At 42.8% G+C, this 26,326-nt stretch overlaps 1 protein-coding gene across 4 annotated transcripts in view; it reads right to left on the minus strand.

Moving 5' to 3' along the window:
• Positions 1-26,326, minus strand: part of casz1 (castor zinc finger 1) — a 172,084-nt gene that overhangs the window by 95,081 nt on the left and 50,677 nt on the right. For all 4 annotated transcript variants that reach the window (XM_079273629.1, XM_079273628.1, XM_079273630.1 and 1 more), the window contains one exon: positions 3,965-4,013. The gene's annotated coding sequence lies outside the window, so the exon portion shown is untranslated. The remainder of the gene's footprint in view (positions 1-3,964; positions 4,014-26,326) is intronic.

Here is a 26,326-nt window from a genome sequence, read left to right on the forward strand (position 1 = left end):
TACCGGATTCTCGCCCTTCGAGCTCCTGTACGGTCGACGACCCCGGGGGCTACTCGACCTGGCCAAAGAAGCCTGGGAACACCAACCCTCCCCCTACCGCACCATGGTGGACCACGTCGAGGAGATGAGGGTGAGGATGGCATCCCTCTGGCCCATCGTCCGAGAACACATGGCCGAGGCACAGGCGGCCCAAGCCCGCGTGTACAACCGGGGAACCCAACCCCGAGTGTTTAACCCAGGGGATCGGGTGTTGGTCCTGGTACCCACGGCGGAATGTAAGTTTCTAGCCCGATGGAGGGGGCCGTATGAAGTGATGGAGAAATTGGGGCCGGTAAACTACCGAGTCCGGCAACCAGGTCGGAGGCACCCGACGAAGGTTTATCATGTGAACCTGCTCAAGAAATGGGTGCGTAGGGATGCCATGCTCTGTTTCTCTCTCTCTACCCTCCCAGGAAAAACGGAGCCAGTCGAGGTACCCGTGGGAGAAGAGTTGACCCCCCGGCAGAAGCAGGACGTCCGGGAAATGGTGGATCGGTTCCGGGACGTGTTCTCCCCGGACCCCGGATACACCACACTGGTGCAACACCGGATAATCACCGAGCCCGGGAAGAAGGTGAAGCTACGGCCGTACCGCATCCCCGAAGCCCGCCGGGGGGCGATAGAGAGGGAGGTACAGAGTATGCTGGAGGCCGACATCATCGAACCCTCGACGAGCGAGTGGTGCAGCCCTATAGTGTTGGTTCCGAAACCCGATGGCTCAGTCAGGTTCTGCAATGACTTTAGGCAGCTCAACGCCATCTCAAAATTCGATGCCTACCCGATGCCCCGGGTGGACGAGATGATAGAGCGCATCGGGAGGGCCAGATACATAACCACCCTCGACTTGACTAAAGGCTACTGGCAAGTGGCAGTAGCCCCCGAAGACAGGGAAAAAACGGCCTTCACTACTCCCATGGGACTGTACCACTATAAGAGGCTGCCGTTCGGTCTCCACGGAGCCCCCCCCACGTACCAGAGACTGATGGACCAGGTACTACGTCCCCATCGAGAATACGCGGCAGCCTATCTGGACGACATCGTCGTGCACGGGGAGGAATGGGGGGCTCACCTCCAAAGACTGGAAGCCGTCCTGAAAGCTCTGCGAGGGGCGGGGCTGACAGCCAACCCCAAGAAATGTCGCCTCGGCCTCCGGGAAGCTGACTACCTGGGGTACACCATCGGCCGCGGCTGCGTCAAGCCCCAGGTAGGGAAAGTCGCGGCGATCCGGGAATGGCCCCGCCCCCGCACAAAGAAACAGGTACGAGCATTCATTGGGCTAGCTAGCTACTATCGACGGTTTGTTCCCCAGTTCTCTGCTCTTGCAGCACCCCTGACGGACCTAACAAAAAACCGGCTGCCAGATCGGATCGTATGGACGGCAGAGACCGAGGACGCCTTCGAGAAGCTGAAGGAAGTACTCTGTTCTGAACCAGTGCTGGTGACCCCGGACTTTACGCAACCGTTGGTGGTACAGACGGATGCCTCCGAGACCGGGGTGGGTGCCGTCCTGTCCCAGCTGAGGGATGGAGAGGAGCACCCGATCACATACGTAAGCAGAAAATTATTACCGAGAGAAACGAGATACGCCACGGTCGAGAAGGAATGTTTGGCCATCAAATGGGCTCTGGGGGAGTTGAGATATTATCTGCTGGGACGACACTTTACCCTGGTCACGGACCACGCCCCCCTGGTATGGATGTCCCGTTCAAAAGACAATAACGCCCGGGTCACCCGCTGGTTTTTATCCCTTCAACCGTATGCTTTCTCTGTTGTCCACAGATCCGGGGCCGCTCATGGAAACGCGGACGCCCTGTCAAGACGGGACGCCCTAGGTTCCTGGAGCAGTCCTCCCCCCAGGTCGGATTTAAGGGGGGGGGTATGTGGCAGCCGGAGGGGCAACCTCAGAGGAGAAGTGGTAGAGGGACGATATTGCCTGACATGGAGGCGGAGCCCCCATGTCAGGGAGTGGAAAAGAGCGCCAAACCACCATCAGCCCAACAAGCAACACCTGAGGAGGAGAGACGAGGGAGCGACCACACCCTATCAGAGGAGGAGGAGGGGACTATAAAAGGGCCCCGGACACAGGAAACTAAGAGAGAGTAGGAGTGGAAGGAGACGGAGAAAAAGCAAACCCATTGGAGACAACTGCCTTACCCCTTGATCACCCTGGAACGTCTGACTACCCGCCCGGCTCCCGACCCCTGCCTGTACGACTACCCTGCTCCTGCCCGCGCCCTGGACCGTATGAGGAATACCCGTTGTGCACCGAACCGTGGAAGTGAACACCGACCATCCCTCTGGAAAGCGGACAGTGTATTGTTGAGTGTCTATCCTACCTCTATCCACTCTCTATATTCAGTAAAAACCTCACTTGCACCATTTATCTACCGACTGGTTGTGTTTATTGGTCCGTGTTGTCGTGAAACCCCCTTGCCACCCCGGGGGCTGTCACACAAGGGAAGACTTAAGTTAGTATATGTAGGCACACAGTTGACTCATACTTAACTTTGCTTCCAAAGCAACCTGTTTAAAGATGTCTTTTTTTGTGTATGTCCACCCATGCATCCGGCTGTGGGGGGGGGGGGGGGGGGGGGACTTATGAGGGGGAAATGTGGCTGCACTGCATCTGATCTGCAGCTCTCATCCTCCTGTTGCTGCTACTTATTGTATCTATGTGGAAATCTGTGGATAGTGTCATCATCATGTTGCAGGGAGGGTACACCGAGCATGTTTCTGAAGCCCTGATTGATGCAAGGAGTGTGTCTGTATCTGGTGTGTGAGTGACACCCCCAGAAACAAAGGAGTGTGGTGTAGCCCTCCGCCTCAATTCACGGCCGTGCCACCCCCCGGTGATAGTGAGGGTCTCTGGCTTGACATGAGACAGCCCACGGTGTCACTTCTGAATGTTTAGATCCCTCTTGACTAGGAGGCCAGGGGCAAGGGCTGTTGTATGCATCCTCGTGACAGACTCCCACATCAGCATTGTGCTCATACCAGCTAACATCATTAGCACAGAAGGTTTCATCTCAGGGAGAGAGAAAAAAAAGCAACCCAGTTTCTTCAAGTCACAAGTCATTAGCGTCCTCTCGAGAGTCAAATTGTACAGAGGCAGATTTTTTTATCAGCAACAAAAGGTTTTATACTCTTGTTAATTTGGTGGATGTCATCTGTACTTAGATGTCTGTGTCTAATGTCTGTTACAGTAATAAATGCCATATCGTGGAAAAATGTTATTATTTTGTCAAGATGACAATGTGGGATGTTGCCACCACAACATCGAGACATAAAGCAGACATAAAAGGATATCCAGTTATAATTAATGGAACAACGTTACAGGGCAGATAACAGAATACGGCAGACATGCTGGCACATTCATAAGAAATTATGGTGTTAAAATACACGTTTTATTGCGACCGGGGAAAAGCTTATGTAATTTCAAATTGTCGCTGTTTCTTTTCCAATTCTGTGTTCATTAACATATTTTTTGTATTTTAAGTACTGCAAAGCACTGTTCAACAGCTGTTTATGTCAGAAAACTGATAAAACAGCAGTTCATATATTTCAAAAGCAGCTTATTGCTCTTGTAGTTTGGAGTCGTTGCAGCCTGGAAGGGGTTTCTAATACACAGTGTTAGGGGTGCATTTTACTGTATAGATCCCTCATAACAAGAGAGAGTGAGCGAGAGACAGAGAGAAAGCCATCTTTGGAAAACAGATACATCAGTGTGCCTGTGTAGTGTACGACATTGCTGTGAGTTAATCAGTTGGAAAATAAAACGGTGGGATTCTAATAAGTCATTTGTCAATTTTTACAACCCCCAGACACATTGATCCATGGGGATTAATGAAGATGCCTGATATTGTTGTAGATATGAACAGGGGAGATGGTGGGGACAGTAATCAGTCATGTTGGGGATTTGTCCTACCTCGTTTTCTCTTCCTGGGGAGTCACTCCATACGGGGGGCTCACTTCATCTGAGAAGGAGAGCAAAGGAGAAACATTAAAAACCCAGACAGACACTGATTATTCCGACGTATACGCATGCACATGCATACGTGCTCTGGAGAAATCCATACATTTAATCTCAAGTCATCTGATCTGCAGTGGTTGACGTAATAGCAGCAAGCCTCCAGATGATGCAAATGGAAAATGTGTACTTTTGTTCACTCCTGTCCCTCTGTAACACTGTATAAAGGTCCACGGATACCAAGGCTGCACATTACAGCCGGGGGAAAGGGGTTAGCGACAGAGGGAGGGGCAACAGAGAAGCTATAGTTTGTAAAGCCCATGGAAGCCTGGGGAGCAGTCATAGACTACAGTCAACTATGTCTGTGCATATTTCAGCAATTTGCCAGTCATAATTTACCAACAGGCAGTAATCCTAAAATCATACTCGGGTGAGAACAAGTAATATCAGTTTCCTACTTCGTAGCTGAGAGTGACTCACCACACTCTCAAATTAAACAAATCACTTACCCATGAAACCTCAGGAACAAAAGTTATATGACGGGTGTAAAAAGATTTCTGGATCAAACACTGCTCAGATAAAGAACACAACTGAAGGGTCAAAGTACGTAACGGGAGTGAACACAGTGCTGGTTCCTTATTCTTGCTGTGCTAAAATCATAAAAATGGCTAAAATCCAAAGTTGAAGATTATGCCTATATGTCTTTCTCCTATATGCAGAAAAGCACAGTGCCTTATATGAACTCTATTAACCCAGACACAGTGTTACATCAGGACAGAAACTGACTTTGGCAGAACCAGTTGAGTCACTCTTAAATCCTCTCAAAAGTTTCCTAACCTTGAGAGCCCGTGCATCCCCGAAAAAGTAATAATAATTCTAACCTGATCTTCCTACTTATTTTATATCTCCCCTCAGCAACCTAACTTCTTCTCAGCAACAGTGCAGTTATTAATTCATGAGGCACTAATTAGTTCTTTGTTTAATTTTGTGTTAAACAGACTGACCGGAATGATAACGACTCGCGCTGTAGCGCTTTGGTCCCATGCCACTCCTGTTTGCTACAACAAGGGAGCATCGTGCGACTAGCATGATGAACCCAATTCCCTTCTAAGTTGCACTTCATTAAGTCAAAATGTGACAAGGAGCTTAGAGGAAGAACTGGCAGATCTGATCATACATAACAATGCAGGCCCAGTCAGTTTGAGGGGGGGTGCTGGTGCGGGAGGTGTTGTGGGGGTAGTGGATTCCAGCATGCATGTTGATAATTTTCTATTTTTAACCCTTGGGGGCCGTCTTTCATTTTCCTTTAATTGTTTTTGTTCAGAGCTGCAGTGTCCTCTTTTTAAATTGCAGCTCCTATCAACTCCCCTGATCAACCCCCTGTGCAACATTGCAGGCAGACAAGTAAACAACAGGGTTGCCCTTTTCCATGATGTTGTGCAGATGCTCCAGTAAAATCTGTGACACTTTCATCACTGCACCCACATATATATATTTATATTTATATATATATATATATATATGCATCCACTCATGTCAGAGGTGCAGTGGTGACGATCAAGATGAACTCCAAAAGTTCAGTTTTTGTCCTCGTAAGATGAAAAACCTGCTGGGTGAAAGCAAAGGCTAGAGGCAAACGCTCGTTCATGACGTAAGAATGCGTCAAGGTGCTTCCATCTGCCCATATTTCACATAGCTTCTTCAAGAAGCTTTTGTTGAGTATGCATTTGAAAAATGTATTCAACAACAATCTCAACTATTCTATTGTTATTTGTAGAGCTGATGCCAAGTTTTCTGTATGGAGACTAATAATTAATTGTACCCAAACGGTTCAGTACTGTCAAAGTAACTCATACCTCATACATTCAGGTATGATGTGGCATCAGATATTTTCACTTCATGCAATTTCTGAATCTCAAGAGAAGCCCTTCACACAGCGGGTAAAACCCTCAATAAACTACAATCATCGACTTTATACATGTGGCAGATAGAGCTTTCGTTTGCAAACTGGGGATCTTTTTTTGTTTCCGCTGCAAATCGTCAGCTGACAAGCTCCGCTAAGATGTTTAGCCTCTCCAAGTATCTCCCCACTGGCTGAAGATGTGATAAAATCAAAAAGCAGACAAGTAATTACACTGTATAATAGGCAAGATTGGCATTTTCAAAATCATTTTCATGTGGATGGAAATGACATCGCACAGACTATTCTGTATTCAGTGGTGCAGATAAATAAACAAGGCATGGAGAAGAAGGGGGGCACACAGAACGCACAGTACAATGGCAAGCAGGTCAGTAATTAGAAACTCTGTTTGCACAGTAATAATTTTAATATATTCATCAGGAAACAGAGCATGCCTAGCATGATAAAATCCCATCAAGGAACATATCCCGACTGCCTTAACCTTTTAAACAGGCTGGCAGCACATTGTTGAGAACCTGAAAGAACGAAATAAATAAATAAACACGTACATACACCGAAGTTATAATAAGATGCAGCTACACTCAAACCTATATTTTGAAATTGTAACATTACCGGCTTTCATTATAGCATTACAGGGATATGCAACCCTTTTCTCATGCTTAAATTCCTAAATATGCTAAATGTGCTTCTGGAGCTTTTGACCTCCTTTATCCAAGTGCGAACAGGCTGCAGCCCTCCAACACTAAAACACGTTCAGCTGTGATTGCTTGGGTGTAAAGAGGAACATGTGTGTGTAACCTTGTTTGTTATTGAAGGTGGCAGTGATGATGCTATGGAAATTATTGCAAATTGCTTAAAGGACTCCTGACATGCAAAAACCTTGACCTCACGATGCCATTTCCCAAAGACAGAAGAATGCGTAATTGTTAGAAGAACTCGAGGTGGAGCACAAAGGTAATCACCACACAACAATCTTACAGAAGTGAAAGTAGCTCAAAGCCATTCATGTGTGGACTATAAGGCGGCATGCGCAATTTGAATGCGACGAACACGGTTGATGCAAACCAGACCTGCATACAGTAAAGTAACTTTCAAACTTTAAGTCAGTAAACAAGTTAAGCTGATAAATCACACCGCTGTGTCTCATTTATCACACATTTAAATAACAGGAACACGCAAACAGGCACTCAACTGAACAGAACAGTTTAAAATAATAATCCTCTTTACTGTAATGATTGCCAAAGTTCCCTGGTTTCATTTCCCACACATGAACTGACAAAATTACAAGTTTACGTGACCTCATTCTACATGAAACAACCTCTAATTATGAAAACTGGAAGCCGCAACGAGAATACACTTCTCACTGAACAGGTCTGTGCTTTGTGTCTTCTTGTCGGCGTTTGGTTCTGACTTTTTGAACAAACTTACCATTTACTCATGCATATTTGACAGCACCTAGTAGGCCCCTTTTTGTGCTGTCACTTCTGGCTCCTATTCTCCCTCTCCCCTCGGAGAGGACAGAGCTGGGGGGGGGGGGGGGGCTTGAGGGCAGCTACCTCCACAGTCCCGCTGTCCCCTCCTCGCCTAATTTTTGTTGTCCAGCCCTTTGAAACCTCAATCTCATGCAGAACCAAAGAATGGTGAGCCATGTGCAACAAGTGCCGGTGCCATGGAAACCCCCGTTTTCCCCCCAAAATATTCCTTTTTATCCCTTTTGAAGACCTGTCACCAGGAAGACCAGGCATCACACGACCCCAGGCCAAGCCCATGACAAAGCCTATTTTCTGCCTGCTTCTTGATTGATTAAAAAAGACTTTTTAGTAAAACCATGTTAATGGACACAAAAAGTGACACACAGAAGAAAGGGCCCTTGGGGACGGCCCAATCAGACGGGCTCCCTGGTAATATCGCACAGAAGAACGAACAATATCATATTCGCCACAAAGGAAGGGTCAGGAGGAGCATGAAACTCCACCACAATGATCATCATAATAGTGATAGAAAAAGTAAGATTTTGGTACATATTAATATTGTATTCACTTACATGAGAGGAGTGTTTGATTTTCTACAAACTGCAGTTTTCATTCAGACAATGTGAAACTTTAACTGTGCGTCTGGATATTTTGGAAGTCATTCAAACGTGTGTGGATCTAAACATACTGACTTCCTTTTTGATTAACGACTCTCTGCCCGGCCGATTCAAATGGCAGCATACTATCTCAACATATTCACCCTCTAGTATACATTTGGATTATTACAAATGCTTTTTGCGTCATGTTCTTGCCGCACTTGAGAAAGAGATTATACATGCAGTGTTGTTGTAGTGTTGTCGTGTGTGGTTCGCGTGTGATATGGGATCAATATCCTATGCATCGGACATTTTACTCCTCCAGTTGACCTAAGTGACCGACCATTTAAAATAGAGAGCGACCGGCTCAGCTACTCTGCACAGCACCAAAGGGAGACCGCATTATTCATTTATCTCAAAAGCACAGGTCGATATGAGAAGCCTATTGCTTACATGTTGTCTTTTTGTTGGCAGTATTTGTGTCATACACAGTGGCTTTAAATAACTGGCCTCTTTTTCTGAGATTTGTTCGTTGAACCGGGGGTGCTAAACAGGATCGAAATGAGTTATGTGAAAATTGTTGGTATATTACGTAGTTAAATAGGATATACTTTCAGCATGCATTAAAGAAAGAAAGCGGATTCTGTGTCTTTGTTTCTGTGGAGAGATGTGGAGGAGATATTTACCGAGACGATAGGGAGGGACGGGGGGGGGGGGGGTGCTGAGAGGAGGGGAGGCATTAGAAGCGTCCACACATAAGCAATTAGTATTCCAGATCCTGATGGTTGGAAACACAAAAAGGCCTCACCAAATCCCCACGGCGGAGGTGTCAGACGGAAAATGACGAAAATCTGCTCCATGACAGGGAGTCATTTATATTTTAGCTTCGTTCCATTATCTTAACGAATCCATCATCAGCCAATGCAATATTAACAGCAGAAAATCAACTCATTAGATCCAGGGGGATTTAATCAAGATTGCAATCATGTATGCGGTTCCTGGAGAGTTGGCTTCTTCTCTTTTTTTTTTCTTTTTGGTCCTTTCCACGTAATTGCCGCATCTCAGATCTTAATAAATTATTCTCGATCTGAGATTGATGCCTTTTTTTCCCTGCCTCTCACGCCATGCACTCACTGTCTCCAACTATAATATTTACCATAAACATTATTATGTCATGGGCACACAGTTTAAAATGGCCTTTAGCTAACTCACAGAAGTAATTGGCCTCTCCATTTCTCTCTCGTTTCCTTGCTAATTGCCCAGTGATATTGCTAACAGTTCCCCCAGAAAGAAAGAAAAGGCCTCTTTTGCCCAAGCTGTTGTTAAGATTTTATATGGGGATGTAGAAAAGATTTCCTGTGTTTGATATTTCCAAACAAGACATGTGAGCGGATGAAAGAACATTCCACTTTTGATATGTAAAACTTTATGTGAAACCTTGGCATCAAAGAAAAAAATAGAAAGAGCTCGTATTTCAGGTGGAGATATTTTAGTCTTGTTTCTCAGAAAACGCTGAGCAGAAAAGGAGCTGCAGCAGATAGATAACTGCCAGAAATACATCAGTTTAAAATGTAAATGTCTTTGTGTCTGGATGTGTTATCAGGCAAAGAGAGCAAAGGCTCTGCAACTGTGTTACCACAGATATGTAACATTTATTATTAACACTTAATTTGCTGAAACAAAATATAAATAAAATGTATTTGTATGAAAACAACACTTGAGATCCGAACCGATTCATTGTTTCAAAGAGAAACGCAAGATGCATTGTGTCAACTAAGTTGAAGGTGACATGATCTATTAATGACATTATATTGCTATAAATAAATCTTAGTACAACTGACATGGACAGTGCACACATTTGTTAACAACATCAACTCTCTTCAAATGTGAAGGAGGAAACCAAAGGTCTAACATCTAGGTCACATGACAGGTCTGAGAGGGAAGACACGTCATCAGCTTGCGCTCCTCAACATGCCCAAGTATACATTTGAGATCTCAGACGACAAAACCTAATAGTCTTGTGAGATATGACTCTATGGCTTGTACCTGGTTCTTTCTACAACGGTACAACAAGAAAGGCTCAGAATGATGTTGAAATACATCGGCAATAAACCGGGACAAGCTGCCGGCCATTAGCTGCATCTCTCACAGACCACAATAGGTTGTGAGCAGCAAACAGTAAAAAGCAGTAAAACATTGACTTGAACACTTGGTTATGAAATCATTGTTTGCGAACATGAACAACATGTCGTGAAAGCAGAAGACCAACACTCTTATCATATCCTATCATATCTCAACTCAGAGCTGCTTCATTATCAGTGAAAAAGAGACATTGTGCAAACCAAGTGTCCTTAAATTATCAGTTTCATGTCTGATTTTGAGATTCTGCACAGGGAAATGTATCCTTAGCTGTAACCGGTCGGTGGGACTGTCTTCGCATTACACAGTGGTGTAATCATGTGTTGTATCTGGCCATGGGAGACTATAGCGGCTGTGTTTCTGTTTAAAATACAGGCCAAATGTAGCAGAGCATAGAGAATGAAAATACTTCATCGCTGATTGTTTTTTTCAGCTTTTGAAATCTCTTCTTTGAGACTCGATCCATCGCTAGCACCCATTGTACTTACTCCTAAAACAATATGATATGGCGTGTGCTGGTGTCATCTTTCAACTAATGTATCAATAATGTATCAGAGGGAATATGGTGAAAACAGAATCACAAAGTCACTTAAAAACACAAAAAATAAATCTATTCATTGTCAACTATTGGAAAAGTGTTAAGTCATTTTGTCTGCAGCTCTTTTTCGTTGAAGACAGTATGCTCACCGTTCTCTGCACCTATCCCCCATTTGTGTGGCAGTGGGGCTTCTTCCCCTCACAGACAGGATTAACTCCTAACTTGCCTAACATGTTCAACATGATCCAAAAGTGTAAAAACTGTCAGAGACCTTTAATCTGCCTATGGAACAAAGCCTTTTGTACAAGGACTAACCTGACCTTGTCACTGCGAGTTTAACTTGATGTCTGTTAGGCAATATAAAGCCCGAGCCAGCTCTTCTCCTCGACTCCCTCCCTCTAAGTCTTCTTCCCTCCCTCACCGCCTTGGTCTCTCTCTTTCTCCCTTTGCACAGAATTGGAAGTGTGTGGCTACAGCACCAAATACTGTGTTAATCCCTGTTTCTCTGAGATGGCCAATAGTAAATCCGAGCCCTCTGTAAACCAATCTCAGAGTTTTTTATCTTGATTTATTAGATTACGAGTCCCGGGTCCCTGAGCCCATGCTACACATACTAATCCTAATCGGAATAGACAAGTATTAGTCCAGTTCAAGGGGAGCTAAACAGCAGTGGTGGCCAACTTTCAGTAATAGGGAAACTACAAGCTTATAGGCTTGATGGGGCTTTTTATCCGTTTTCCTTTTTTCTCCACTTACATTAGTAGAATGAGTGTATAATTAAATACATAAATCCTAACACACAAACCCTCAAAAGGCCTAAAACCACTGAACCCCATCCAGTTTGGCTTTCTTTTCCCTGCACAATGAAGTTACTGAGCCAAGCCCAATCATTTGTATTTTTCTCAGATTTTTAACAGTGAGCAAGGCAAACATGAAACTCCCATTGAAAACAACTGCAAGAATTAATTTTACATCTCAGTGAATTCAAGGCAGTATTGTCAAATTATAAGCAACAGGGCTACATAACTAATTTCCCTTGGTCCAGAGACTGTTGGAAAAAAAAGTAATAAATCACTTTTCATCTGTGATAATAAATCGCATATAATTAGAAAGGTGTCTCTGCTCTGTTTGCCAACCAAATCGTCAGAACTGGTCACATTATCGTTACTAACCTTCAACCAAAATGAAAGGATAGTCTTCAGCATGTTGTAAATTGCTGGTCTCACACCGCTTTCAACCAATCCAGCTATTGCGGAGGGCAACTGGGTTAGGCTGGATGGGGTCCATGTGACACATGAGGCCAGGGCTGGGGAACATTAAGAAGTGTCTGCTTGTACACTAATGCCGGTGGCAGCTGTTAGTCTGCCAAAAACTGCAGCAGCAGCAGCAAGGATATCCTGAAATACTATTGAAAACCGCTAAACCTCCTCCTCGCTGATGTAAAGCTATACAGCTGCTTGGCGCCAGCACAATCACTGATCAATCTGGGAAAGTTAAAAATGGAGTCAGGTTTGTGGACTAAATCTGCTGCTTTTCAGCTTGGAAGGTGAACATGGTGATCTCAAGAGGGATGTTAAGGTTCAACAACACACGAGTGTTTTTGCTGTATTTGAGAAAGTTTGTACAGAAGCCACAACAGATGCAGCATATGCGTGTGAATTTGTTTGTAAGCGCTTTAAATGTGTATGTCTGGTCATGTAGTTTAGTCCCAGCATGAGGACATGTAGATTTTCGTGGCACTACCACAGCGCAGAGGTTGCCCCTGCTCACTGCCCTCGGGGGTGACAGGGAAGCTAAGGGAGATGTGACAGCCATGTCTGCTCCCTGTATGTGTTTGTTTGCCCCTGAAAATGAGACACCAGTTTCACTCTAGCCCCCTGGGCATGTTTAGCTCTGCCTTCACCGCATCGCCTCCATCTGATACAAAGTGGAAGTCCACACGATAATAATATGTATCTCCGCTGGTGGAGTGAAAGTGGATACATATACACTCCACAGTATGAAAAAAAAAAGTTGATTGATTGATTCCTATACTTTTCAGTTTCAAACATACACTAAAGATTGACGAGATTGAAGAATGATTTTTCTACATTGTTACTTGATACTACAAATCATAATACAATAAATGGTGTCAGAACAACAGAGCATATTATATACCGGTAGTAATGTCACCATAAAAAGTCCAATACAGCGTGTAAGGTATTATGTGATGAAAAAAAAACCTATGATCCAGTGCTTTTGTATGCCAAATAAAAGTGAGGAATGAATTTCCTTTGCTCTTGTGTTTTGTCCTTAGACCTAAGTGTCACCAAGTGTACTTTGCAAGGAATATTCATTTCCTTAGGAAGGCCTCGTCAGCCTTGTGACCCAATCCATATCCATTCTGTCCTGTCTGCCCTCCCCAGTCTCTGCCTCTTTTCTGTAAGTGGCAGATATTTCACCTGCCTATCAGTTTCCCTTTAAACGTGCTGGTATGTGCAGGAACGGCGCCCATATAGGGTCACTGAGTGTCCTCTACGAGGCCCTCTTTCAAGCTACTATCTAGCTGGCTCCTACCTCCCTCCTCCTATCACTCAAATTACAGTGTGTAGAGGTCGCTGGTAGAAATGGGTTCAACAGAGCTGATTCATTTTGATCTAGCTTTACATATTATTGGGATGACAAGAGAACAAGTCATTAGTAGCTCATGACTTAAAAAGCAGGCCACGAATTTAGGACTACCTAAATTATATTTACAACAAGTAAATTAGTAGCCTTCTTTAATTTTTCTTCAGTGCCTTGAAAAAGAGCCTGCAAGATGTTCGGCAATGCAGTGGATGCTCGACCAAAGAGCAAACTGTATTTGCAGGAGTTAGTTTGTGTATGCAGCCCATAGCAAAATCCAGTTTACTACCAAATAATGGGAATCAGATCATTTCCATGCAGAAATGTGCAGTGAGAAAGGAAAGCAGCTGCTTCAATGTGAGGAAGGTAGGAGGAGGTTAAAAGGAGTCAATGGAGGCTAAAGAGACAGCAGGTCTACTGATGACAGAAAGAGTGGCCAGGGACTGCAGTTCAGGACTTCTGGAAACCACATCAAACAGACTATGGAGCGCTGCCAAAACGAACACACAACAACTGTTGCAAAAAAAGGAGGGGGGGGGGGGGGAAAGAGGAAGAGAGGAAGGGTGGGGGTAACAAATTTGTAGACACACATATATGTTGTATGTTACAGGATCAGAGGAAAGTAAAGATAGACATTCTGGGCCATTTTGGCTCAGTGAAAGAAATGGAGAAGAAAGAAAGAAAGACAAGAGAGTGTTGCTGTGTGCTTACAGGAATACATCCATTCATCAAGTATATTATTCGATACATTACCAGTATTATTATTTAGCCGTAAACTGTAAGTAGGTTCCTTGGTGAGTGAACTTTCTCTCCGTTTTCCTCACCTATTTCATTTCCCACTGTTTTGCTAGAATGCTTTTGAACAACCCTCTGTGAACAGGTGTGAACTTGCTGCTTTAATTCAAAAGCGCGGTATGAGCATATCAAAACAGACAGCTCATATGAATGTGTATATGAAATTCATTATAGACAACTAACTGGGGCTTACTGAACAAAGTACAGTCTGCCATTGATGGCAAACCAGCAGTAGCAGAGGACAACTAGGCCCTCAGGTGGTACAGAAATAAAGGCACAACCCTCTATGGACACAGACACCCGCAATGTTTTCGAGTGGGAGGCCTGTTTTCGAGTGGGAGGGGATCAAGTCCATGTCACTGTGCTAGCGATTCCTGCTGGATGGTTGGCCTGCTCAGATGGTGTTTTGTCTAATGCTAATAAAACAGCAGTCTCTCATGTGGCCTATTACTTGTCATACAACCTGGGATGGTAACTGTGGTGGCTTAATAAAGGTCTAGTCTATAAGATCTGGCAATATCCAACGGTGAGGTTGCAGATTGCAGTTTGCAACCAACTGAAATTTCTCCCGTGCGCCAAGCATGTAGGAGAACTACGGTGGCACCGTGATGAAGACCCGCTCTGTATGTAGATACAAACAGCTAATTCTTAGAAGACTAAGAATGTAATTATATCTTAGCAAGACCACACTACTACCGTGTGTCTTCCTGCATTTCCTCTAAAAACGCACCTAAACAACTCCTTTTGAATTCTGCGCTAGAACCAAGGACATGCACATCCCTTAAACACTTCAGAGATGTAAGCTACCAACGTTTCCAATTTCACAATCCCATTTGCTCACCTTGTTTCCAGCACCACACACCACCTCGCTATACCTTTCTGTTGACGATCTTTTCGGACGGAATCAGAACAACCAAGTCCAAAGTTTCCAGCACACGCCAACAGACCCTGCTACAGAATCTGAAAACTCTTTCGCTGCCCCCGTGCTTGAGACACCATTTTCCTCAAGCCAAAACTCATTTGGGAAGCGAGTGAGTCCAGAAAGCCCTAAAACATATATCTTCCATGGTTCGTATCTCACCGGGTCATCTCTCCTTAACTTACAAAACTACTACAGTTCACCCGACCAATCTTTCAGTTCTCCCAGTCCACCTCCCTCATCAGAGAAGAAAGGATGAGTTCATTCAAAGACAGTTCAGCACCACCGTAGTTCCCGAACTCTATCGCCACAATGAAAGACGGTAAACTTCCCCCATCACCTTGACTATTCCGGCCTCACTATAAACAGCCGGTCACAGTCGCTCAGATTGGACTATAGCCAGTCTTGAAAAAACACTAAAAGAAAAAGGAATTCCTTTTCACAGAGCGGAAAACAAAGCAAAACTTTTCAATACTCTCATGTCAGCTGGTATTGCACACCAGCCCACTTCCAGGTGACTTGTTATGCACACCCCAACAACACGTCACAACGTCAGCGCTCCTGTTAAAGAGATCGTTCATCCATATCATCCAGCCCAAAAACAGCAGCATCAATAGCAAAGGCAATCTTCAGCCAGACCAAAAAACAACACAGCTATACCTTACCACCTTGAGTTTTTGTCAATCAAGTGAATTACCCACTACAGACGTAGCACAGAACATCGGAATTCCAGGGTCCTCATCCTCCCATCAGGTCTTCCAACACGAGCATCCCCTGCTATCTCTCAGCAATCTCAACAGTTTGTTACAGCTCCAGGAACCGTGATGCCAGATTCTTCCACCACCCAGTTTCACCCTCTCTTGCTACCTACCGGTATGTCAGCTGGAGCTACTGGCTCCTTGCAGCAGCAAGCCATTCTTCCATTTATCTCCTTCTCCAGTCCCCCACCAGATTATTGATCCTCATTATGCCTTCTCTTCACCAACCACCTGCCGACAGACTTCAGGAAGATCTTGAATGTTACCGCTGCCAGAAAGAAAACACCCAGTGCGTTTACACTTTCACTGTTTTTCCAACCCCCCGGCAAGAAATGGAAAACTACATGGCTATAATTTTTAATCTGGAATCTTTTTGGGGCCATTTGCAGCCATTTCATGCTCCCTTTGTGGTGCCCCATCCCACCCAGCCTCTCCCTACTCTCTTGCCCTGCTAAGCCATCAATCACCTCCTCCGTCCCATCTCTCTTGGACTCCATCTCACTGGACAGTCCAAGCTGTTTAGAACTCCGTTTCTGGCTCAATCTTCTTGCCAACTGGAATGGGATCAACTTATTCTGTGATGATACACTGATACACCGGCACAACTTACATATTCACCGATGACACTCATTTTGTCGTTTTCTTTGTTTTTTTTATGATGGAAAATGGTTTGCAGCAGAATGGCCCTCCGAGCTTGCAAGCAAATACCAAGTCGCTTCTTCCACAAACTCTTTACCGGCAGCCCATGCCTGGCTTCCAGTCGTCCTGAGCTAGCTTCAGTTTTTAAAGATCTTCACGTAAAGAGCCCATTCAAAATCCTTTTTGCCTTCTTCTTACTATCAACTTGCTGTCAGTATGCATCCACTCCATACGCTACGGATACAGCGATCTTCATGTTGCTCAAACTTCAGAAGCCATGTTCTCCCTGGTATTCTTCGGTTTCCTCAGCATGTCCCCTGTATATCAGACGTGGTATCTTCTGAGAAGTAAGACATGCTTTTCTGTTTAAAGCAAACTACGGTCAATCTGGCCAATGCACACTTGTCTTTTGCTTCAAAATACAGTTAGTGCTGATTCCTTTTGAGACCCTTGCCAACTGCTTGAAGTTCCGGAAATCCCAGAGCTTAACCTCAACTAATCTACTATTCATCTCAGAGTCCAGCCAAGAAGCTACTCGATTCTGGTTTCATCAGCACTTCAGCCACGTTTTCTTCTTGTCTGGCATTTCTCCCCACCTTTTCTTAAGACACTCTGTCAGGATTGGGGCCGCTTCCTTGGCCTCCTGTAATGGCATCCCAGAACACTTCAAATAATGGGCCGCTGGTCTTCCCAAGTGTATCATGGCTACATCCGCTTAAATATTTGTCAATGATGCTCAATATCTCTAAAGTTATTTCATCTTTACAATTAGTCTGTCTTGTATTCTCGCATATTTTTTTCCAGACAAAGTAGAGAGCATCTTTTAGCTGTTTTATGCTGTGGTGCGGAATCACAAGTATTGTCTAGAGTGGCTACAATCAGCTCCGGCGGCCCAGTTGCTGTGCTCCAACTGCAGGTGGCATTTACATTAGTAAATATGTGATTAACCTGGTTATCCCAAGTCTGTGGTAACATCAACCACTGCATTAGTGCTGAGGTTTGATTCAGGATCCGTAGGAAAGGAAAATTCAAGGGGGCTGCATCTGTACATATTTCTGCTAACTCGTGCCCAGGAAGAATAGAATAAAGGCACAGAAAGCAAAACAAAGAATTTAACAATTTACAAATTGACACAATGCTATCAAAGTTAATTTGAAAATGATATAGATTTACTGATGTACGATACACATTCTACATGAATGAGCTTTAAAGTGTTTCTTTAAAAAGAGATACAACTTACTACTTCTATCAGTCTTTCCACAGTGTGTCCAGAAGTCTGGCCCCACAGACTGCAGCCCCATTCTCAGGCCTATCAGGAACCAGACACTTGTTCAGAGGAGCACCTGACTAATACCCACTATAATGTCACTTCTATATTTGTATCCTGCTAATCTGCTGTCAGGCTCCAATCTTTTCCACTTTCTTGCAAATTTATCACTAGACTGAAAGACCGGTGCCAGGTCCTAAGTGCCTCACCCTTTTAAATTAAATAGTGGCATTTGTGATAAAGCCACTAAATTCCTTATCTAACTGCCTCGAAGAGTCTTTCAAGGCAAAGTGTCACTTTTCCTAAACTGAAGCACTTCTGACACAATACACCCCACCCTGTCCGACAGCCACACTAACACACACATGCCTGTGTGCACACACCCACAGACTTTTACTTTTCTTGTCCTTTACAAGGACAGGTCAAAAATAGAACAAAACTCAAGTGAGGCATGTTATGGAAAAGACTGGCCACTTGTTTTATGAAGTGCATCCATAAATAAGTTTCTGTATTTGGTTTCCATTCACAATTTATTGACTTAATTTGACAACAAATTTTCAACTAATACTGTATCAGTTCCATAGTTAGACTCTCATATGAAAGCCATTTCAAACCTTACTATCCTAATGCAAGAGGAACCTGAAAAACTTCAATATGCTTCACTGCCAGTTACGTGGGTGTTATTAAATTACCTGAGGCAATGACATAAGATGTCTAGTACATTGTCCCACGTACCTTTACCGAAACTAATACAACTAAACCCAGTTTAAAGGACGCAAACCTTTTCAATTGTTGTCAAAGTAAAGCCCACAACTAAAACTCTATCTTAGGTTATGCTGTCCTGTGCCTAAACTCAAATGAACATTGGCATGTCAATATATTTGTTCACTTCCTTCCCATCGTGGATCCATGTCCTAATAAGGTTCTGTCAGAATTCTGGGGTTATTTTGAGTTTGTGTGATAATGCTCACTCTAACTTTGTCCCTCTTTAACGATTCTAAGAAGAGGCAGGCAGGAAACTGAGAGAATGGAAGTTTGATCAGATAATGGGGATAGCTCAAGGACTCTGGATGATTGCTACCGATACTATCACCACTACGACTACTGCTACTCCTCGTAATATTGTTCCTTGCATGAGATGTATACTCGCTGTGTTGTATACTAATACAGAACAAAAAAACGAGTGTGGTCCATGTAAGACATATTTACCAAAAATATTCAGTAAATGTTTCAATTTATTAGCACATACTGTACATGTCCAGGATAAGAACATTAGTAAATATGGTAAGAAGCACAACCAGTACTAAAACAGTTCCTGTCAAAGATAAGGAAAAACATATGCTTCTGTTTTTCATTGCCTTTGCTTTTGTTTTCATGTATTTTGGCCTTTTTTTCAGTTTCTAATCTGTTTTTGATATGGTGATATGTGACTTCCTGCCCCAGCCTGTTCCATTGTTTTCCTGCATTTTTAGAGGAATGAGGTTAAAACAAACTGTTCCTATGTGGAAGGTCAAACAACATTGTTATGAAACGAAGAAAAGGAGACTAAAGGTGACAGCATGAGACCAACAGGGTGTTCCTGAGCAAGGCCTCGTAAACACCACTCTGTTGATCTGTAATTAAGAGGGAAAATCTTCACTTTGGCACTGTGGGCTCCTTGCAGTGAAACCTCCTCTTAATCGCAGCCTCTTGTGTTTATTTATCAGTTTTCACATTTGTACACTGAAGGACTCCTTTATTATTTAGACAAGGCACAGGAGTATTTCCTGGGCCAACAGAGGGAAATCTCTGATGCAGGGCTCCAAGCAGGCAGCTTGCTTAATGCTTGACCCTTGACCTCTCCTGGGTAATAATGCCTCCATATCTATCCTCACACACGTAGCGGCACAGAACAATCACATATTCAGATGCCTGGAGAGGTTTCGCAAAGCAGTGAGAAACTCTGTCGACTAACCAAGCCTCGATAGAAAAGTTTCTATTTCTAGTGACTCTTATGTCATGAGCTCTTTGAAAAGTGATCCAGCGTGTTGAACACTTTATCAAAACATTTCATTTATAACATTAAAATATGAATATGTTGAATCCAACCTGCGTGAAGTTAGAAAACACTTAAACATTTACCATGTCCCAGCCCCTGTACCGTGTTAAATATTTTGCCATCCGTTTCTTTCTCTTCTAACACAGCCAAAGGAAATAAGCATTTAGCACTTTAAGCAGCACTTCCAAAGATCCAGATTGCTCTCTGGTTAACATCTCTTGCATGTTCCATTTTCTTCACAATTTTCCACACATTCACCCTCTCAGCTGTTCCCCCCTTTAGTCATAGTTCATACAATCTGCCACAAAGTCATGAAAGCAGCAACTGCAAGCTGAGAACTGCTTGCAAGAATAAAGGGCTCTCAGAATAGATAAATAAAATCTCTGTTATCCAGCTGCCCTCCCTAAATCACTCCTAACCCCTTCAACAAGTGGTCACAAGCCGGGGCAAAGCAGACTCTTTCAATAACACATGACAACCACAACAGAGAATTATTTTAGATTCCAAACTGATTGCTCAAGTTTTACAAGTAAAAACTGGGCTGAATCTGTATCTTTGAACATAATTACAGTATGTCCTTGTATCATCCTTCCTGTTGGTGAAGTAACCGCTTACTGCCCTGCATACATTCCTGGGAATAAAAAAACAACAACATTCTCATAGAGGGGAAGTGGGAGGTTTTGTCAAGCTTATTTTCAGTCAATATTTCAGGACTTCTCTGAGAGAGGAAACTGACTGAGAGCACCCATAAGCACGAAGTCAGATATTCCCCATGTTTCACATTTCCTTCACAGTATGGGGGTTCACATGTGGACGGAAGGTTCAATAAACTAGGAGGTTAAGCACTGTCAAAATAATGCTTGTTTTCTTTTTCATGTTTTGTTGAGTGAGACTGAATCCCACAACTACATGGTCTGCCAAAGTGATTTGGTTGTTTTACTGTGTTGGCACCACCGCCTCAGTTTCTGCAGAGCAGTCCCAAACACTTCATCTCCAAAGGCCCGAACATACACTTGCAGCCGCAGTGCACGAGCGAGCATAAGTTGCCAGAGTTACTTAACATGTGCTGCTATGAGCCTGCCAGATTTTCAACCAGCTGCTAATATTAGAGCATTTCAGCTTTTTTGGAGATTGATCAAATCAGCTCAGAACACCCTCACCACAGCGTAATGGAGTTATACTGTGAGTGGAAGGCAAATGCCTTTTCAAAAAAAGATATGAATTATGATACAATTGAAGTGATAACATTGTTACACTGTATCGGTCTTTGAGCAAAACAAACATGGACTCAAATGCTAATTATATGTTTAAACCGAAGGGGGAAAAACTTCACAGAAACATTTACTATTCATTGAACAGTAAAACGGTTAGCTTCTACAACACCCTCTGTCCACATCAAGCCAAAATATCCACTTGTCCACTTTTGTTAAGGCGTCTGTGACACGGCACACAGTACATACAGAAGTCATTGCACAAGCGGTTGTGCTTTCATACAGCTAGGAGCACAGTGGTCACACTCACCGAGACAATAAATCCACAGCAAGCCCAGGGATGGTCTCTGAAATCCCTACAATCAGGCTGCAGATAAATGGTATTTTGTGCTGACTGCATTGTCTCCTGCCTCTATTCTGGTAATCTAATGTGTGCAACATGCTCTTGGTCACCTTGACTTTGGTTGCCATAGTGCTCAACACAAACATATCCCCACCCAGAAATACACCAAATAAGGCTGGGGGGGAAAAAATCTCATAATCAGACAGCACAGAGGGAGAGGCAGATATAACCTTAAATATATTGTAAACAGGTTAAAGCGATTCCGGTGTGTACATATACAGCGCTTGCGAGAGGTTACTGGTGACACACGCGCACACAGTCTGGCTAATTAGTATACAACAATAATTGTCCTAAGCTCAGCTATTGTTGACTCAAAGAAAATGATAATTGCATGGGCATCAACAAAAAATAAATTGAAGTTCTTTAGAATAGAGAGGTCTTTCAGGACAAGTCTGTTTGTACTGAAAATGACCTTTAAACACCTTCCTCCAACACAGAGGAATCGGGCTACAAGAAGCCAGCCGTCCTGTCTAGCTGTCGACCCCGGCAGATGTGAGTTCTGAAGAGTTCAAAAGAATTCTGCATGGGGGCATCGACATTTACATAATCCTCCAGATATATTCCCCTGCAACCTCATCAAATTATTCAAGTCTAGCCCCTAACTATTTAGACCCCGCGATACACAGCCTTTCCATTACCAGCCTGTGAGCCTTAATCGTATCGAACCAAACAACCAATGTGACTTGTCCCTTCAGAATGGCCAACAGACATGGCAAACAAAGCGTGGTTGTGTCTGACACAAAAAGATCCCACAAACAACATCTCCCCCCCCTTGTCTACTTTGTTTGGCATTTCTCACTGTCCCGGGATTTTATTTACTTTTGAAGAACAGGACCTAATCCGAAAAGAAGATAAAGAAAACGGCTGATTCAAATGCAAGTATGATTTATGCAATAACAGAATTTCCAAGCTTGAAAATATGGCTTTTTTACTGTGAAATAGCTTTTCAGTAATATGTATAATTTGTGGTATATTCATACAATTTCCATTTTGCTGCATGCAACGGCGCTCTGTTTTATTCTATGAATAAAGCTAAATTCAGTTAGATAATGCAAAAACACTGCAGTCTTCTATTTTTACATTTCTCTAAACTAACAACATGTCACTGGTTTTGAAAGTGTCACTATTTTACAGATACTGTACACAAAACACAAATAATAGCCTAATAATAAACATTTGATCTCACTGCTGCTTTATTTTCTGCAGCATTGTTTCAGCCTGAGAAACATCATCCCATTGTTAATCAGCCTGTTGTTGCTTTGTGTTCAGTCTGCTGCCAGGGGGTAAAGGGTTAATGGATCAGCCAAAGTTTACATCCCATATGCGGTCAATTTTCAATGACTTCTTTTCCCACATTGATATAAACTATTTTATGTCTCCAAATATGCAGATCATTTTGCTTAATGAAAGATGCTTGACGTCTCAGATCCAATTAATATGCAAATGCGAGCCAGGATTTATTTGTGACATTCTGTATGGGTGAGAGAAAACAAAAAGGCTTCTTAACAGTAACACTAATTGCTGTGACTGATTGTCACATATCATCATTCACTTTGAATCTTCTAAATACCAAAAATTCAGATAAAAATCCTCACATGTACAAGGTTAGCTGTATTTATTTATGTTTGTTCGTTGTTGTTTTTTTGCCGCACAGTGAATCCTGCCTTGTGATGTGATGTGAGCAGTGCCATTCTCTACCTTTAGTCTAAAGAGGTGGATAGATATATTCCAAAGAAACTGAATATTGGGCTGTAGTTCAATTTAACATAAAACAAATCAAATAATTGCATGTATAAAATATCTTAGCATGTTCACACTCGTGACGGTATGTTCGAGTGGTCAAGCAGATATTTTGAGTCCACTTTCCTTTACCGCACATTAGATAACATATTAAAACGTGCTCACACCCAGGCTACGTATAGTTCCTTCTTTGGATTGCCCATTACCACTTTTTAAAACAATACTGTGAAAAGGCTGCACTTGCACAGTTGTGATGCTCACATTAAGTGTCACATATACAGATTTTATGGCTTTCACATGTCCCATCTCTAGTTCGACTTGTCAAAATGGCAGACCAATGCAATTCATCTTTGATGTAAAAAAACCTTCAATCAGCGGTGTATTTATCACTGTAAAATAAAATCAATAATGTAACTCAACTATTAAAATCCTTTAATGGATGAAGCAATAGACTTAGCTGTTTGCATCATCCTCAAGCTTTAATGCCCGAGGCACTATCCAGAATAGGGCTTACATTTCAAGAACCGTAAAGCGTGACTGACACCTATTGTGACATATTGCTTCAACGTACTATATATTAAATTGACTTATTTGTCTTAGGCAGGATTTAAAAGTGATGATCGTTGTACCAGCACTTCATGATGTGTAAAATGAGAAAATAAGTTCCTCAAAAACGTCGGGCTGCCAAAAACCGGCGGATATTCAGAGTGATGCTGCTGTAGTTGAGGTATTTGTCTTTAACCTTCAATGTACAGAATCGTCAGTACTACACTTGAGTAGCTGCTTTGTCTGAGCACATGTACTCCGTGTTCCCCATTGGACAACCTTTAGCCATTTATATAGCATTGAGCGGAGCGATGATTTAGTCGAGAAACACTTCCGGGGCTGTGAAAACAACAATCAGCCTCTTTGGATTAAAAGGCCATATGTCCAAAAAAGATGCTGACTAGCAGTAGGGTGGGCAAAATAAAATGATCTACTGACATTGCCTCTAATGCTTTTAATCTTCTTGTGAAATCTTTATAGCTTTTAAGCTTGCTTTGTGATGCAGACAATGCTCTGCTCAATGTTAGTTCAAAGAAAAGTATTTGGGATCCGGATTTGGAAGTATATGAGAAATTATTTCACCATAGATATGAAACTTTCAAGGTTCTGATCGTATTTTTACACTACATGTTATCGATGCCAATTTGAGGCCCGATGACACTGCAAACAAATGCAGTTTAGTTTTTCTCTGGATTTAAAGCTTAAAGCTGCAGTTTGTAACTTTTATACAAAATAATAATGAAGATATAGTTTGGAAATCGTCTAATTCAACCACAAAGAAAGACAAGTGAATGTAGAGAATGTCAGAAATGTCAGTGGGCGTGATCATTTTTAAAAAGTAATTTTGCATGTTTAGGTTTCACAAAATTGCAAGTGTCACGTCAAATGACTAAGGAAGCTTGTCATGTTGCCAGTGTTTAAGTTGGCCTATCAAATGACAAGGCTTACCGATAGAGTTGTTTTATTGTTGTTTTTTAATCCACATGATGCCGTTTTCTTTGCATTTCAACTATAGTGTCTTAATATCAGGGTTCGGTTTTCTCACACTGCTTCTGATTAAGAGAGAGTGAAACGATATCCTCAGATCTACAAATCAGCAAAATCACTGTTCTGCACTGTTGCACACGTGCAACAATAGACAGGCCAAACACATTCATACCAAAAGCTTTACAGGACCACCGCAAAGTCTTGAGCAAACGTATTGCTTGTGTCTGAATCTGTCAGTGTTTGTGTGTGTACTTGATGTCTGTTTGCATGCCGACCTAGCCTCAGATTGCTGTTTGAGGATGTAATTGCTCTGCTCCTCTCCTCCTCAGAGTGGCCCAGGATGGATCTGCGCGGGCTGTTTAGCAGTCAATGGCCGGTGCAGATTGTAAACAGATCTCCCATGAATTGCGGGTTTAGCGGTTTTGTGAGTCTCCAAACAAGGCTCTGACGATAACGCCATTCTCTCCCCGACAAAATCAGCCACTTTGCTGCAAGGGTGTGATTTGAGAGGTGCCAGTCAATGTGATTGACAGTATTAATCCCCCGCAGGAGCAAATAGGAGGGGAAAACAAACCGTGCCCTTATAGAAAACATGTCCCTGTTTAAATCCTACTTTGGGTAAATATTTCACCTAACTGCACAGCCAAGAAGCTGCATAATTGACCAAATTAGTTTTTGGAAAAAAACTAAATGATGCAGTATGAGAACAGGATGACTTCTCTTATATTATATTACATGTAACCCCATGCAGAGCTTTCAAAGACAAACTGTTAATAAGAAGTATGTGTACACATACATGTAGTTCTTACCTCATATAAACATAAAGGCTAGTTTTTCCATTTGCTTTCTAAATTCATCCTTGATTTGTGTGCTGCCATCTTGATTAAGACCTGAGACAGTTGCACGGCTCTGACATACTAAACACACTGTGACTTCTAAATTAAACATTAAGCTGGCCAGTAGGAAAGCAAGTCATCAAGTATTAAGCACACATATAAATTTTCAAAGACGTTAATGGGAACATCTTGGAGACAGTGACGCTAACTTACCTGAAGCTGGCAGGACAGCCAAATTAAATACAACACTTAGCCCCGGTAAGTCAAAAATCCTGTTTTCTAGACATGTTATAAACATGCATTCACCCTTTATTCAAAATGTACAGTATGGTTGAATGAAAACATTTGACGTGGCAAGCCATGTCTGAAGACAAAACCACTGACAGAGAGTATTTTTATTTCATGGGGGACAGTGTGGTCGTTGCAGATTTGTGGAAACTCTACGGTGCAATTCACAAAGCCTTCAGTTTCAGCGTCAGTTTGACAAGGGAAAAATACAAAAGGAAAATTTCAATGTAGAAAATTTGAATTACACTCCGACAATTTGCACCTTTGATACTAAACTATTTGATGCTACTTGGATTGTTTCCAATTTCATAATTATATTTCAGCAATTAAAAAGAGTATCTTTTCACAGGCCAAAGTGGCGTCCTCATATTTATAGTTACCTTAGCTAACCGAAGTGGTTATGTCAGTGATGAGGACCTGACAGCCAGAATGCATTACGAGAGTTACAGTATGGAGCTAAAAAGTAATGCTTTGACTGACAATTAGCAAACATTTATTAATTTATATTATGGTTGCATGCACTGTAACCAACTGGCTACGAAGGTGGTGGAGTCATGAGCATGAGATCGGGGGTGGACGGATGGGTCAAAAACACACAGAACTTTCACCCAGGAGACCGGTGT

The sequence above is a fragment of the Melanostigma gelatinosum genome (genome assembly GCF_949748355.1).
Source record: "Melanostigma gelatinosum genome assembly, chromosome: 8".
In the NCBI taxonomy this organism is placed as follows: domain Eukaryota; kingdom Metazoa; phylum Chordata; class Actinopteri; order Perciformes; family Zoarcidae; genus Melanostigma; species Melanostigma gelatinosum.